This window comes from Triticum aestivum, chromosome 6B (genome assembly GCF_018294505.1).
Source record: "Triticum aestivum cultivar Chinese Spring chromosome 6B, IWGSC CS RefSeq v2.1, whole genome shotgun sequence".
In the NCBI taxonomy this organism is placed as follows: Eukaryota; Viridiplantae; Streptophyta; class Magnoliopsida; order Poales; family Poaceae; genus Triticum; species Triticum aestivum.
The window spans coordinates 645,333,924-645,338,289 of NC_057810.1; the positions used below are offsets into that span (position 1 = coordinate 645,333,924).

Consider the following 4,366-nt stretch of genomic DNA (forward strand, 5'->3'; position numbering starts at 1 on the left):
TTAGCCAACCGAACCTCAAATTCTGCTCCCTGAAATAATTGTAATTCTAGGTTTGTCCCAAGCCAAATTTGATTAAGCTTGACTGACTCTACAAAAAAATGTGCAAGATATGTTTTATACGGAATCTCTCATACATGAGACTAATCGAGTATTCTAGCTGTTAATATATCATATAAACACAGTCAAGATTTGTTAAACTAGTTTGAGTCAAGATAAGACAATCATCCTGAGGTGGCACACACAAATCCTGATGTTAATTGGGTATTCTAGTTTGTTTTTCAAGGGAACCAGACTCTGAGCTTTGTACGGTTGCAACATCTCTTTATCCCCATATCCAAATTGAAAAGATAAAAAACGCACGGGCATGTAGCATCCTGGATGGCTGCTTCCAGCTCTCCGTGGCGCCCGTTGTAGCATCCTGGGAACCGGTTGTAGCACCGACCAGCTCCCTCCAGTCTAATTTGCCGTTTTGAGCTCTGCAGCTCGCCGCGGTCACCGGTTCCAGCAAAACCAGTACGCAGGTTGCAGCTACCCATTTCCCATCCCAAATCCATAGCCAACAGAAGAATATAGGCCAGATTCAAATTCACCACCGCGTCCCCTCCCTCTGCCCGCGGGAACCCCACCCCGCCCCCTCCCTCTGCTCGCGGGAACCCCACCCCGTCCCCTCCCTCGACCCGCGAGAACGCCACCCCACCGCCTCCCTCGACCCACGAGAACGCGACCCCGCCGCCTCCCTCGACCCGCGGGAACACCAACCCGTCCTCGTCCGCGCCAGCGCCGGCGGCGGCCCGCGGCTTGCCCGCGCCCTAACCCTAAATCCAACGGGGGAGGGGAAGACAACAACGAAAATGGAAAGCTCGAGGGGAGATTTACCATCGGGGGGGAGGGCATAGGTCGCCGGAGAATGGAGATCCGCCCTGGGCCGCCGCCCTGCGCGAACAATCTCGTCGCCCGCCGGTCGCCCTGCCTCGAAACGAACCCCCGAGCGGTTGCAGCAAAATCACCTTGAAAGGGATAACCCCGTGCGTGTTAAAAAAACAGGAGTCTGGTAACACGTGGCGAAACAGTGTCCTTTGATCAAAAAGAGATCCAACGAACGGGGTGCGACCGGCGCAACGGTTCGGCCGGCGCCCCGGCCACAAACACTTACCATTATGAAACCGGTTTGCTAATTTTCAGCTTCTTGATATACTCCCTCTGTAAATTAACTAGTAAATTATACGTGGAATATATATATATATACACATCTGGGTTATTCTGTTACGTGTAACAGAATATTATTCTGTTACCCTTTTTGAACTGACGAAATTCGAGGTGTTGAACTGATGATCTCATTTTTGTCGAACAACTGATGGTCTTCTTTATGAACTGATGCTCCTGTGTTACTCTCATCCCCGCGGAGTAGTCGCCACAGCCGCCACCGCCGTTGAGGAGCTCGAGCTGCTCGCCCTGAGGGCCTCCACGGGTGCCGAAATGGACCGCCATGACCTGGGCGCGTCCGACGAGATCGTCAAGACGTCGCGCGAGGCCGCCGCGCCGGACATGGAGTCGGAGCCAGCGGCGGCAAGGAGCAGCATGCAAGCGCGTGGAGCCCATCCCCTGCACCGGATCAGGAGCTGCGGTTCAGCTGTGCGGTTTGCGGGAAGGCGTTCACACCGTACCAGGTGCTCGGCGGGCACAAGTCCAGCCACCGCAAGCCGCTGCCCACCGGAGAGCGCTGCATCACCGCGCAGGCGTCCGCGGGCGGCGTCCTCGGGCGGGAGCAGCGGCGGCCCGCATCAGTGCACCATCTGCGGGCGGGGCTTCGCGACCGGGTAGGCGCTCGGAGGGCACAAGCGCTGCACTGCCACTACTGGGACGACACCTCCGTGTCTATGTTCATATCCGTCTCTGTGTCGGCGTCCTCCGCCGTGCTGAGGAACTTCGACCTGAACCTGCTGTCGATGCCGGAGAATGCAGGGGTGAAGAGGTGGGCCAAGGAGGAGGAGGTGCAGAGCCCTCTCCCAATCAAGAAGCTGAGGCTTTTGCTGTAAAAGGAGAGATGGCCAATGCTCAACCGTCCCTTGATTGATTTGTTCATTTGTTGAATTCGATTAGGTATCACCATGATTTGTTGATTTGTTGTATTTATAAGGACACAAAGAAATTAAAACTATGGGCTTAATTTTCATGCTCCAACGCCCTTCTCTGATTGTCCATGGTGAGCCGCGCTTGCCGATTTTCGTGGGTCGCTGCTGTACTGTCAGAAGAACTGAAACTTTGGCATTGCTCGCAAGACCATAGCACCAGGGTTGCGGTCACTGATGGCGATTAGTCCCCCCATCTCCTACCCAAAAAATTATTTCCCCCTGTTCTCACTTGTTAACTAAAATTTCAACATCGACGACCAACCCCGAGTCATCATTTGCGACGCCACACTACAATGCTGACAGAGCCTTAGCTAGTCTGCATTTTATTTTTGTTCTTGATGAGAAAGATATTTACAATTGATTTCGTAGTCGCAATCGGTCTTCAGTTTAACTGGCGATTTGGTGGTGAAACTAAACACTTTCAGGTACTGACATGTTGGCCGATCAATGTTGCTCTGTAGTTAGTTAGCTGTTCCTACTCTGTCATCTTGTAAGTTAACTGTTTCATGAACTGGAGAAATAGTAACAGTGCTGATTTAGTCTGTCTCTGATTGTTTATCATGTTCGGTTCTTACCATGGTCCCTATATTTCTTGAGTGAGTTCTTGATATGATCTTGCTTGTGTGACTTTATCCTTGTTTTCTCTGTTCGTGTATGAGTGAAATTCAGATTTCATCCAGGAGTTCTGCATGAATACTAGTTTCTGCACAATACACTGTTTTCAGGTTTTGTACATCAGCTGCATCCTTTGTCTTTATCACCTGTGAATACCCGGATGTCGATGCAAAGTAGATAAAGATTATAGCAGTACTCCTGGCTGTCGCCTTCTTCTTGACAGTTCATCTCTTTGTTTTCTGTCAGTGCATCTATGTTTTCTCGATCTTTACAACATGGTGATCTTGAATAGTTTATTGTTGTGTTTCACACTATCTTAACCAAACATACATGTTCATTGGTGAAAATTTCTCTGCCTCTACAATAGAAACTGTACTAGTGTACTAGAGGTTGGAGGCGTTTCATGTTGAAACTGAATGTTTCTCACGTAATTGTTTGTGTGAACAGCTCCAGTGCTCTCTCTTCGCCATCTGAGACCTAGAGACACAACTCTCCTGTCTCTAGCAAGTCAACAACAACGAGGCCAAAATAGGCACAAGATAACCAACTTTCTAGTATGTTTACCCTATGCCGATTTTGATCCAAAATAGCACTGTAGCAGAGTAGCCATATGGCTTCTGATCGTCATAATTAACGGACAAACAAGGTCATAACCTTTATATGGGGAGGTTATAAAGCTTGCTTCAAACCCAAATGCCAACGCAGGAGGGAAGTCTTAGCTTCTTCCTCCTCATGCCATGACCGGTTTGAAGCAGCCGCCCACCCGTACAAGCTAACCTACCCAAGTGGGACTGCCAGTGCCGTCCTCATAAACGGGTTCCACACACCTCAAGGAGATAAGAATGCAAGGTCCGACCCTTTTTATTTTTCCTTTCCTATGCGTGAAAAGGACATCTTCTTATTCCCAGCTACGATGAATCAAATAGTGTTTTAACTGTGTAAAAAATGCTTTAGAAACGGATGGTCCGGACTAATTCAGAATTTTGTTCAACCTTTACCGCAACAGGCAGCAGATCCGTGGGATTCCTCAAGTACTTTGGAATCAGCTTCTTCTGGAGCTTATTCCCGTGGTTCTACACCGACGATGACGTCCGCGGCTTCCTCCAGTTTCCCACCTTCGGGCTAAAAGCCTGGAAGTAAGCGTAACGTCTATATGACTTCTTCTTTTTTTATCTCGCTGAATGGCATTTTTTATAAAATAAAAATGTTTTGTTTCTTTTTTAACTCACGTTTCTTGCAATGATGTTCTGGACTTCTTTTGTTTTGCGACTTGAACTTTTACCAACTTGAATTACCTTGTATGGATGAGCACTTGAACTTATAGAAGTGAAGGTTTTTGTTTTTAAATTCATATTTGTTTCCTTGTCCAAACTTATGGTATCATCATCATCAAACCTGCATGGTTTGTGTAGCTGAACTAAAATAAACTTTTTACCCGAATAAATGCGATGTGTTTTTTCTTTGAGCATAATTTCCTTGGGTTCATTGACGGACTTCTTCAAATTTCATGGACAAACCGATTGTGTTTATCTTTTTTGAACTTCCATGCTAGTAATAATTAAACATTCCCATACAATTTTTTTCACTATTCGTGGCATCAACCAAAATAGGCAGGAGAG

At 47.8% G+C, this 4,366-nt stretch overlaps 1 pseudogene; it reads left to right on the forward strand.

Annotated features, from left to right (window-relative positions):
* The first annotated feature begins 1,553 nt into the window (after window positions 1-1,553).
* LOC123139502 (zinc finger protein 36-like) lies at window positions 1,554-2,036 on the forward strand (annotated as a pseudogene).
* The last annotated feature ends 2,330 nt before the right edge of the window (window positions 2,037-4,366 follow it).